The sequence below is a fragment of the Oxyura jamaicensis genome, chromosome 5 (assembly GCF_011077185.1).
Source record: "Oxyura jamaicensis isolate SHBP4307 breed ruddy duck chromosome 5, BPBGC_Ojam_1.0, whole genome shotgun sequence".
Classification (NCBI taxonomy): domain Eukaryota; kingdom Metazoa; phylum Chordata; class Aves; order Anseriformes; family Anatidae; genus Oxyura; species Oxyura jamaicensis.
The window spans coordinates 26366792-26379044 of NC_048897.1; the positions used below are offsets into that span (position 1 = coordinate 26366792).

Below are 12253 nucleotides of genomic sequence, written 5' to 3' on the forward strand. Positions count from 1 at the left end.
CAAGCAAAAGGAGGAAGCTTTAGCCCCTGCGTCTACTATTTCTTCTGAAACATTCTCATGCATCTGGTCGGCTTGTGAGTTAGAGCTACACGGGACATAGTCTGGAGATGCACAGGTTGCTTTCAGACAGCTTCTCCTGTGGCCTGGCATCAGACTCCAGATCAGGACCCCCACTGGGACTTCAGGCCCGTGTCTCCAGGCTGCTGCTTTCCCGCCTACGTCATCCTCTCCTGCAGGCTTCTCCCGTCAAACCCTGAGCCTCCCCTCAGCTCTCACCATCCAGATTTTCTGGTAAATTAACAGAGGGAGGTGTGATACCTGGTCCAGAGGAAAAAAGTTGCACAGTCTGAAATTCAGGCATAAAGTGGAGCCAGAAACAAAATTATTTAATTGGCAAAAAAAAAAAAAAAAGATTGATTTTACTCCTCTCAAATTCCCCCATGCAGCCTCAGTGGCGTTTTTCCCAGTTGCAGTCCAGAGGGAGTCCCATTAAGAGCAGCCCCGTATGTGCTCCAAAGGAACATTAATCATTGGCCAAGGGCAGCAGGACAGAGCTTGCAGCCGTGGAGTATGTTTAGCATGTATTGTCCTTGTCTTCTTTTTTTTACCTGTCCAGTTTGGTTCACCTGCGTGTATTCACCAGCTTGTGCCATCCTCGCTCTCCCTCCTCCCTCCCCTTTGAACATCGTGACAGTTGACATTGCTGGATTCAGAGGCAGGCACTTTATCTTGGTGGCTGGCTGCCAGTTTATCTAATCCAGGGCTGATGCGGGTGACTTGGGGCTGTGCAGTCGCTTGCCCCTGAGCCATGCACCTGTCTGAGGTGCTCTGCCCAGCTCATTCTTCCTTTCCCCTGTTTGCCAGTGCTTCCTGCAGGCTGCCTGCTACAGCTAAAGGAGAGGAGGGCCAACGTTAGGAAGAGCTTGCAGAGAGGGAAGGGAAGGAAGAAGAGCAGGGAGCAATAATAAATTACCAACAGTCATGACTGTGAGCCATCTGCAGAAATCCCCATGACAATACAGACACTGGGGATGTTGCTTGTAAGCAGTGCTGTTAACACCTTCTGCAGAGGAGAAGCTTTGTGAACACCCACTGATCCCAGAGAAGGCACCCCCTGGAAGCCAAGTTTGCAGCAGGCATTAATAATCCCATAGAACAATATTTGCCAGTTAGAAATAGCTGAGCTCTTTATCTCCAGAGCTCTCCTTGGGCAGCTGCACAGGGGCTGGCCTTCTGTATTTCTGGCAGACACTTACTAATCCGGTATCATTTCTACTGAAAATATGTAAACAGAACGAGACAGGGCAGATGACAGTCCTCGAAACTGATTTTTCTTCTGCTCCCTGGGTGGCTTCTCTTCCTTTCCTTCCCAGCCTCTTGTCTCTGCCCCGGAAATCCCAAACTCTTGTGGTTTTAGGCTACACAAGGGCTCAAAAGACTATGGGGCATTTTGACAGGTGAAAGGTAACAGAGCCCAAAACATGGTGTAGGCAGCTCAGCTTGGCCCCCGTGCCTGCTGTTAGTGATGGAAGGCAAACCAGGGCTGTCCCTGGAGGATCATGTGGTGGTGACTCCTGCTTGGAAACAAGGATGTGGATCCTCTCTTAGAAATACTAAAGAAAAGGTAGCCAGACCTTTGCAGATAATGTGGCTAGCAGGTGGAGGAGAAGAGGGTTGGTGGCTCGATTTATATCAGTGCATGTTTATCCAAACAGACTGACTTTCCAGGGAAAATGCATGCTATATAAAACACCTGTCATCTGCTGAGTTTCAGGTGTCTGCCAAATTGTGCCCTGTCCCAGGTGTGCTTATTCCCTGTGAAGTTTGCTGCTGCCAGCACAGTGACAGCCTACTACAAGTGGAAGAGAAGGTAGTGATGATCAGTCCCTCTGATAGCCGTTTTGACTGAGTCAAATTGTGTTGCCATGCACTCAATCCCCCGCTTATCACAGGATGCAGCTGTGTGCTACTGGAACCGGCTCTAATTGTGCTTGTGACTTTCTCCTGGAGGATTTTAATAAGCCCTGCAGAGTATATAGGAATTAGACAGTGTCTCTTTAAGCAGTTTGTAAACCCCCAGGAGCGTTCTTGATTTTTCTTGCAGGATCTGCCAGAAGCAACCGGAGGAGTTGTTCGTGCAGGTAGCGAGGCTTTGCTCGTTTCCATCCAGCAGGCACTGTAATTTTGAATAGAGCTGTGGCCATGTGGCTTCTCCGTGTTCCTGACATTGCACCAAGAGCAAATACACAATCCCCTGGTGAGCCAGCTAGCCTGAAGAGTGACTGCCCGTGCAGTGAAAACGTGCAGTTCCTCAAATACGGTGACACTGGTCAGCCGGTGGTCCTCGGGGGCGGTACCACCCATAGCTCCTCCTGTGTCAGTCCCCCTGGGGCATGGCAGAGAACTGACCTTGCTCAGAGGGAGCACCTCTTTAAAAGCTCTTTATGTGTTTTAATTGAAATAAAAGAGCAAGTGATCAGATCATAAAGGGCAGCTTTATTCCTAAAAGCAAATACTAGCAGCAGGTACTAAAAAGAACTAGCTGTCTATTTCACAGCGTTGCAAGTAAGTAAATACTTACCACCATAATTCACTGGTATAAATATGAGCTCATCTGGGAGTTTTCTCTGCCAGTCCTCTCCCTCCAGCTCAGCTAGGGAGAACATTTACCTTTTGTTATCCATGCACTCACTGCATCATCATCTGCTTCTGATTACAGAGTCCTTTCTTTCCAATGATTACTTCTCTAGAAAGGCATCTGAAGAGAGCTAACATTGTCATTTAGGAGCTTCCCATCAGTGGATGGAGAAAGATTTTTCTGTTCTTACAGAGAAAAAAGAAAGACAAATATATATAATCATCTATATAACACTTAAAAGACCAGAAAACACTGCTGGTTTTGGTGAGTAAGGAATTCCTGAAGTGAGTGAATTTCTGGGAAAAATACAAAAATGGATCCACATGGGTGGTCTTCATCTGAATTCCCAAATACTTTTAGAAATCAGATTCCAAGTCCTGGCCTTCTGCTGACCATGGGCCTGTCACAAGAGCACAGGTTCTGAGAAGTGATTCCTGCTTTTTCCTATGGCATCAACCAACTTGGGACTGACTGTGGGCATCTGGTCGTGCTTGTTCCTCCTCTGCTCGGGCCTGTGGTGCCTGCCCAGGTGCCGTGGGCAGTAAGGATGTCTCGGAGGGATGTGCTGTTGCATCCCATCCCGTGTGCAGCACGAGTGAGCAGTGCGGCTCCAGCTCGGAGGGTGGCAGGCGGCGAGTGAGGTGGGCACAGCTTCCCTGGGGTGTCCCCGTTTGGTAGGGTGGCTGGCTCCGTGTTCGCTGGCAGTGGAAGAAACAGCTAGCACGTGCGCTCTTTGTCATTAGGAAAATGCCCTTTGGAGCAGGTGATCATTTAAAGAGCTCCTTTGTTTGATAAAACGCATTTGGGGTTTGGTTGAGCGGAAAATGTATTCATTGCAGATTAGCTTTCAGTCGTAGCTTTTTCTGAAGCTGTCAGAGATGGGAGCTTGGCTTTTTGTATGAGGCCCATTCTCTGTGAGGGCTCACTGGGAAAAAAATTAAATGTATGATTTCCCATACGTGTTGTCTGAACGCACCGAGTGCTGAAAGACTCGGAGGGGGTGGTCAGGTCCCTGCTGGGCACTGGTACTGGTTGCACAGGGGCTGTATCCCAGGCAGACAACTGCATGATCCTCCCATGCAGCTCTGCCTGGGCACTTAGGCTTTGCCTTCGTCCCCATCCCGATGTGGCCCCAGAGAACCACAGATGGAGCTCACATCATCCGCTGCTTAGCCTTTCCTGAGCTTCTCCCTTCTCCCATGGCACTGTCGGAGCACCCTGCTCTTGCCTGGGGTGTCGTGATTCTGGCAATGAGGCTGAACACCCTGTAAGTCGGGACACAAAGTTAATTTTTCTTTGGGCTGGGACTGCACTGGACGGTGTAACTGCAGCAGGTAACATGCTAATGCTGAAGGCTGATATATCCCCAGAGCCTTTTCTTCTGCTTCCCATATTTTCCAAGCTTCTTGCTGTCATTTGTGTCTAGAAAAAAACAGTACCAGAAAGTTGGTACTTGGTCACAGAGAGAAGTATTCTGCTTCGTTCCCGATCCTGAAGTGCAGAGAGGAGAGCAATAGCTGTTCTTGTAACCTTTGGTTTGTTCTTGCTGCTTCTGCTAAGGGAACGGGAAAGCCCTTTAAAGGGACTGGTGGCACCACTCCGTGCTTCCCCATCCCCCTGATGCTCAAATGATGGATTGCTCCAGCTGCACATGCTCTCTCCTTCTCTCTCTGACGTCTTATTACATTATTAGCCCTGTTCTGGAGAGCAGCGGTCTTTAGGATCGTGCCTATAGGATGCACGTTGACTTGCTCATAAAAAGGAAAGGAGAGAGGGACTGGAAAGTGAGGGAGTGAGAACTGGGTCAGCCAGAAGCTTCCAAAAAGCTTAGCTTATTTGGAGAAGAGAAGAAGAAGCCAGAATAACAAACCATAGGACAGTGAAATTGATTCCCCGTTCCCTCTTCATCATACCCTCCTCCGGGTAAACCTGTTTCAGTTGATAGTGAATATTTCATGCGGTGCTGAGCGTTTTCCGAACTGTGGTGTCCTACTTTTTCCACCTCCAGCCCCAAAGGAATGTTTTTACATCATGGAGCTTTATTTTTGGGAAGGGGAGGAGGGAGCGGAGGCTGCAGGCTTGCGAAGAGCCAGCAACAAAGAGTGGTTCAGAAAACAGCTAGGTGCTGATGTCTCGGCTGGGAATCTCACCTCCACTCCTGTGCCACCAGCAGAGGGTCAGCTCCCGAGGGGCTGGGGCACGGGTCCAGTCGGAATAAAATAACCCTAAAAGCAGCACAATGTGTGTTCCCATGCCTGCTGCCGGTGGGGTGCTGGAGTCACAGCTGCTGAGTTAGCTGACGAACAGCAGCCGTTGGTCCTGCCAGCCCTGCAGGGCCCACACAGCTCCAGGAGGGGAGAGTGGTGTCCGTTCTGCTTCATGCACCAGTGACTGCCCGGCTGCAAGGCTGGCATCCCTTCAGCCCCCCCTCTGCCACCTCCCCTCCATGTAAAGAGTTTGCAGGTCTGCTAGCGGGAGTCTGAAAGCTTTGGGGACCTGCTTTGGTAAACACCAGAGTCAATCCCAGTCCTCCGAGTTGCTTGCAGAAGACTTTAGGTTGGGCACTGAGATCTGTAAAGAACCTCCTCAATTCCTGCTGGGTATTAAAGAAGCAGGGCAGGGAGCACTGTCCCTGTCTTTTACTCCCTACTTGGAAAACAGCATTTTAAAAGTTTCCACACACGTTTTTGTGAAGCTGGCAGAAGGGCTCTGGGTGAAGGGCTCAGTTCAGTGCCATCCCCACCCAGCAAAGCTCTGCAGGACATTTGGCATCCCGGTCCCCACGTGGACTTGTATTTCACAGGTGCTGCTTCTGTGTGATGGGCTGGGCAACTGTGAGCCCTGGAAAAGTCCCAGGCCTCACTACACTTACTGCTATTAGCCTCCTGGAAGCACACTTTACCCGACCAGCTGAATTAGCATCCACTGCAACCAAGATAGCAGCGCAGCACTTCGGAGTCTGACTCACCCTATTACGGACTGCAAAGCCCAGCACTTGTGCTGTATGACTCCCTAGACAGCCCCTGGTCTCCTGCCTTGCTGCACTTGCCCTCCATGCTCGCTGCCCATTACGAAGGGGCACAAACTGGCAGAGCTCCTTCCTCGGCCCACTGAGCTGCAGCTCCAGATCCTCCCCTGCACCGGCGTCACTGCAGCAGTGGCTGCGTGGCTCGTGAGTGCAGCAAGCTGTGTTCATGCCCCCTGAAGGACACGGGGCAGGGGCAAAGCACTGAGCTGCTCAAATGATGGTTTGGGTGCAAAAGAGACAATGAAGGTGAGGGTACACCCCTCTTCCTTGATTCTTCTTGCAGGAAGGGAAGGGGAGAGGGCAGATGCTCCGTGGTGTGGCTGAGTGCGTTTGCGGTGGAGGCAGGAGAGTGGTGGAATATCCCCAAAGTGTGCTCCACCTCCGGCGTTACAAAACAGCAGTTCAGCAGGGGACACAGAAGCACTTAGGGAAACTGCAGCTGAAACCAAGTGAACCTTTCAGTGTACTTATCACAGCATTCGCAGTCCCTGCTTCAAGGAGAAACAATAATAAATAAATAAATAAACCCTGTAAAAGGAGCGGGTATCCATCCAGAGCATTGGATGGAATAAAAAGTGACGAAGAAACAAAATCACTAGCTCCGGCTTTAGAAACGGCTGTTAAAAATAAACCATCCCTCAGTGCTGCAGTGCTGCCGGTACCTCCCTGCTGCGAGCAGGAGACCCAGAGCACTGCCTCACCGTACACTCCCCGTGCGTGGTGTGGAGTTGAGCAGCTCTCTGTTGTCATGACAAAGATTCCCTGCTTTTCAGCATGAAGCTCGCTCTGCTATTACCGGTCTATCTGTAATGCCGCCTGCCCTCCCTCCCAGCATACGGGCACGGTGTTTTCCTGTGCCGTGGCTGCTCACTTCTGGCCTGCACAGGGACAGATGCTGCTATCGTGGTGCCATTTTGGAGCCAGGGCAGTGGAGGAGCACGCTGGAGCCAACCAGTGCAAGAGCAAGTGCAGTGCTGGAGCAAGCAGTGCTTGGCCGTGGCAGCGTGCTTTCAGCATGTGCTTTGCTCCCTCTGACATAGCGCAGACTTCACCCCGCGCCGCTTCGTTCTCTGCAGGCTGTGAGTCGAGTTACGATGACATTTGGTGTTGGAAATGCCATCTTCCCTCTGTGTTTGGCAGAGGGTGCGTCTTCCCACGTGTTAGGCTCATGTCAGTGTCCTAGCATACCACGAGCTCTATGCGCGTTTAAAAACAAAGCAAGGGGCCATTGCTGACCTGAGGCGTTTACAGTCTAAACAGGCAATGCATGCAAAAGGGTGGAGAAATGTGAGAAGAGTCAAATGTCTGATTTTCTCCATCCTCTACATAAGGCAGAGATAAATTGACCCATCCAGGGCAAAAAAAAAGCTATCAGAAGAGTTGGGAAGCAAAGCCAGAATTTCTGAGTCCCATGTCAGCGCCTTAACCTCATGCCCTCCGGGGTGCTCCCTGGGCAGAGCAACCCGCTGCTGGTGCACTGCCTGCTGGAAGGGTTTGCCAGACCCAGGAGAGCTGCCAGAGGGGAAGTGTCCTTCTGCTTCAGGGTGTTCCTGAGGGAGGAGTGGTCAGCATCTCATGTAGCTCCCTCTGGCAGTACCTGAATTCCCAGGGGGAAACAAATACCAACTAGGAGCAGTATTTGCAGAATGCTTTTTAGTGTTTCTCAATGATGATTTTTCACAAAAATTGTAACAATAGCACTTCTGGGAAAACAAACAAACAAACAAAAAAACTCATTTTAGAAGAAAAGACAGCCTGCTCGCGTGTGCTCGAGGGTCCTGGAGTCACTGCCCTCATGATGTTATTGCTCTGGGAGAAAAAAACTGGTTGGAGAGGGCAAAGGAACAAAGCAGAAGAAGGATGAGGGTTGTTCCCCAAAAGACCACTTTGTGCCTGGCTGTTCCCAGAGCAGCTCTGTGGGAGCTTTTTTACCTGGAGAGGAAGGAAAACAGGCAAGTGTGAGTTACCACCAAATAACCACTGAATCCTCTCTGGGTTTGAGTGGAGCTGCTGTATGGGCAAAGCCCTGTGCAAAGGCAGGAGAAGCACCTGAGCGCATGAGAGCCGCCCTGAGGGTCTTTGGAAAGCGGTCAGTTTTCTTCATTTCTCTCTGGATTCTGTTTGTCCTGCAGGACAAAATACCCTCATTGTAAGGGTCAGCTGTGACACTGGAGGGTTTGTTGCTGCTGTTTGTGCCCGGTCAGTGTTGCAGAGGGGCTGGGAGCTCTGACATCACTGCATCTGCTTTGTGCCATCAGGTCGTGTGGAACACCCTCGTTTTTCTGTTGATTAGTTGCAAACTGGGGACGTGCCTCACATTTCAGAGATGCTCAGCAGTCCTGTCCTATCTGCTGACTGATCTTTGGTTTGGAAAAGCCATTACTGGAAGAGGCCTTCCCTTTTGGTATTGCACACTGCATTTTGCCAAGCAGCTGCATTATCTGTAGCTTGAAGGGCACAGCCTGCTTTCCCAGTCTTTCTGCTGCATTAGAGAGCGTGCAGAGATAAAGGTGCCTGTCTCCAAGGGGAGGTTGGAATAGCCTCTCAAATGCTCTGACTTCTCTTTGCTTCCCATGGTTTTGTACTCCGGAGACTTTAAGGGAACAGCAGTTGTGCTTCACCCAGCAGCCAGGCACGTCCATGCATCCATTCTGTACCTGGGGGGAAACTGGCGCAGTCTTTGGTCCAGCTCTGCAAAGATCACAGTGGGCTTATTCAGGGCAGGTTGCTCCCAGGCACACTCTGCCAGAACATCCCTGTACCAGAGAGCCAGCTGCAGCCACTGCGAGGACTGCAGTGCAAGCCTTTATCACATTTTTTAAGGTCAGAACCTACATTCCCATGTCGCAGAACACACACACAAAAAGGATGTTTCCCTTTAAAAGCAGTCGGGGAAGGGAGAAAAGCCTTGCGTAGCAAGGAGGAGACAACATCCTCAGTCTTTAGGCGTCTGCAGCGGTGGCAGTAGCCGCATCCCGAGTGATGAACGAGCAGACGGGCTGCACACGGGGAGCCCAGCTCCAGCCCCGCTGCGGTGGGGATGCCCCGGGGAGAGGTGGCTGCTTTCGCACCACAGGGCTCTGGGGGCGGCTGGGAGGGAGCTGCCGGCACAGGAGGCAGCAGCTCTTAATGGTGCTGATGTCTTCATCGGCAGCCTGCGTCTGTGGCTTCGGCGAGGACTTATCTCACATCCTCATCCTGCTCCAGTGAACAAAGGAGTTGAGAAACATTGCTTGACCCCTTGGCTTTAGGTGGGCTTGGGGTTGGAAAAAGCAACTCTATTTAAAGAGGTGTCACAAGGGGAGGAGAAAAAGGGAATTCTCCAGCCCTGGGTAAAAGTAAAATAGAAATCCTTTTTTAACCCCTTGCCTGACTTATTCTGCTGGCTTAGGACCACTGCTGCAAAATCCAGGTGGTGTTTTGAGCAGAGTGAGGGCATTACAAGAAAGGCACCCTGGTTTTATATAGCAGAAGGGCAATTGTACAATAAGCTGTTGGGCAGCGGCTGAGGCATAAAGCCTCACATTGTTCAGTGACGTGGTCTGTGTCTGCTAGGTCCCGGTGTGTTGGAAGAGGAAAGTTTGTGTAGGACTTGGAGACAACCAGTGGCCGGGAAAATCAGCATGCAGTGGGGGCAACAGAACCAAAGTGCTTATAATAAAGTCCTTCTGCCAAACAGGGCTTCTGGTAAAATGCACACTCACCCATGAAGGCAATCGCCTCAGGTCATCTGAAAAGCCTTTCGGTTGAATAAACAGCATGAGGGAGAAAAAATTAGGCTGGGCGAGCTGCTCCTGGCCTAAATTTGAAAATCAAACTTGTTCATTCATGTAATCCCTCTGTGGCTTCATACAGCGCTGCCTCATCGCTGAGGTCCTGGGCTCTCAGGGAGCATCGGCCGCTTCTCCCAGGAGAGAGGAGCCTGTAGGGCAGTGTGGTAAGGCAGGGATTTGGGTCTGGAGGAGATCAACAGCAGAGCGATCCCACTGGGGAGCTGAACAGAGGTGCTGCCTCCCACCAGAGGCCAGCTTGGAAGTGGCCAGAATACACACACGTGCCATGGAAGGGGATGAGAAGGAGCCATTCTGGTTCGGATCAAGGAAAGGACACAGCAGTGTGCCACAAATTCCCTTTCCCTCTGCAAGGAGTGTTGTCATGCTTGAAAATATTCAGACTACTTTCAAGGGAAGGCTGTTTGCTCTCTTTTTTTTCCTATTTTGCTCATTTTCTGTTTCTTGTTTAAAGAACTGCTTCGTATTTCCCTAATGAGCATGTATCAGCGCCGTGTGCTGTATGTGTTTTCCTGAAGTGAAACTTCTGCTTGTGTTTGAAGCTGGAACTGACAGACTCAGGCCTTCAGTAGGTAGGCAGCATCTCCTCTCCTGTGGGCTTTAAGTGACTGATCATGATCTGCAGATCATGAGCAAGAAAAGGGATCAGAGAGACACAACAGTGCTTCAGGGACCTTGGGATGCCTAGAGAGTGCTAAATTACACCCTGTGGAGACATCTCGGCTTTCTCAAACAGGTCACTTCCCACAGAGGGGACAGGGACAGCAGCGCCTGGCTCCTTGGGAAATGAATAGTTGTCCAAAGGAATCTCACCTCAAGCAGCCCTGCAAGATGTGAGTTGGATGTGTCAGAAGTAAAAACTGTCCCCACTACTTGCTTGGCCACCAGGAACATCCACACTGGCCACCACAAGCTTTCAGACTGTTTCTCTCATATTTGTTTGCTAGAAGTTACAACACAATGTTTTCTTCACCTTCTTACATTACTTCACCGTCTTTCTGTGGCTTACAAGTAGACCCCAGACTATGTAACAGAGGTGGAGACTAAAGCAAGCACTTTAAGCACTGTTGAAATGGAAGTCAGAAATTTTCTCCAAGTTCACATCCACAGCCACCATGAAGAGAACACGGGAAGGGTCTGAAAGAAAAATCACATCTGCCACAGAAAAAAAAAAAAAAAAAGTATAATGGAAGAGAAAATGTTAATGGTTTAGAAACATACACAAGCATAAGAATGCAAAAACAGAAGTCAGGAAAAGGCCCTCGCAATCCTTAGGACTTCAGAGTGTGACTGAGTGGCTTCTGTTGTGGCATAAGGAAGCCACTCCAAAGCAAAAAGCAGGCTCCAGTTGGGGCGTGTAACATTACCCTGCCCTAAATACAGGAACATGTAGGCAGCAGAGTGATACCAAAGGGAACAACAGAACTCTGGATAACCCTCTAGTTGTCCACATGGGATGGAGTAAGACCAAGGGCAGGGAAAATCACCTCCACTATGTCTAATGGTTACATAGATCTCTGCGGAGAAAAGGCCTGGTCTCCAAAAATCACCATGGTTCCTAGTCATCTGCTATTTCATCCCTTCTCATTGAATGGCACCCAGTAGCAATTTTAGGGCCCTTGGAAAGAAAAAGAACATCTTCACGTTACTGTGTTCCTCTGGCAAATAAAACATGAGATAGTTTGGGGCAAATGTCCACTGAGCTTTCCTGAGTACCCTGCAAGGATGCTTTGCAGAAGCCCTTAGTTCACAGAGCAAATGGATGAGTGCTGCCCTCCTGTCCTATGGTGTTTAGCAATGAAGTGCAGAAGGCCAGCTCTTCACCTGGAGCTCACATTTCCTGCTCTGAGGAGGGACTGTGAATAGGGTTTGTTGCTGCATTGGTGCAGGAGTCAGCTTAAGGGTAAGACACAGGGCACAATAGAAATTTCTGAGCCCCATTCAAATCCGTGTTACGCAGCGGCGTGATACAGCATAATCCCCACCCTCATAATAATGTCATGATCAGCTACCCCTAAATACCTTGAGGTTTTGCATCCAAACTCACAAGGTTGTGTTTGGTGCACACACAGCAGCTCTGCAGTACTTTACTGTAAGTCAGGATTTGACACGTGAGCCAAGCAGCGCGGGCACCATCTCCTCCTGTCTGAGGTTACTGCTGGATTTCCTCAGCGTGGCATCTGCCTCAGCAGGATTTTGGTGGAGGTTTTTGTCTGCCCCATGGTTGAGTGGGAGGCAGCAGAGGGTTTTCATGGAGGGAAAGGCTTTCTCGATTGGAAAGAAGGGAGCTAATTATGTCTCCTATAAAGAGGTGTAATTGGTTTTCTTTTCTGTTGAGCGAGGATGACATGAACAGCATCCCTCGCCTTTTCATTCCAAAACTGTGTTGCGACCATATTGCTGAGTCTTGGAAAACTCCCCAATTCACAGGTTGTTTTTTGCATGTTCCAAACATCTGGGAACAAGGTTCAGCTGACTGATGAATGTGTACTCTGGCAGAAAATGCTGAGAAGTTGGGGGGTAGGTGGGTAGATGTAGCCCAGCTGTCCATTTCTTATATTGCTGGTTTCAAATTTAGTCTGCTATTTTCTTAACAAATTGTTGGCGAGCACTTTTTAATCTGCACGTGTAAGTGTTATTGTAAGTATTTGGCAAATGCAAGGGGTTTTCGATTAGCTTCTGAAAGTGGGATGCTGCTATATGTGCCGAAGCATCCCAATGCATATGGGCCTAAGATGGTGAGATTTAAGTGAACCTCAATTTTCAGATTTTCTTCTGTTTCTATAATGATTGCTT

At 49.7% G+C, this 12253-nt stretch overlaps 1 protein-coding gene across 15 annotated transcripts in view; it reads left to right on the forward strand.

Moving 5' to 3' along the window:
- Window positions 1–12253, forward strand: part of BRSK2 (BR serine/threonine kinase 2) — a 302619-nt gene that overhangs the window by 168407 nt on the left and 121959 nt on the right. The window lies entirely within an intron of this gene.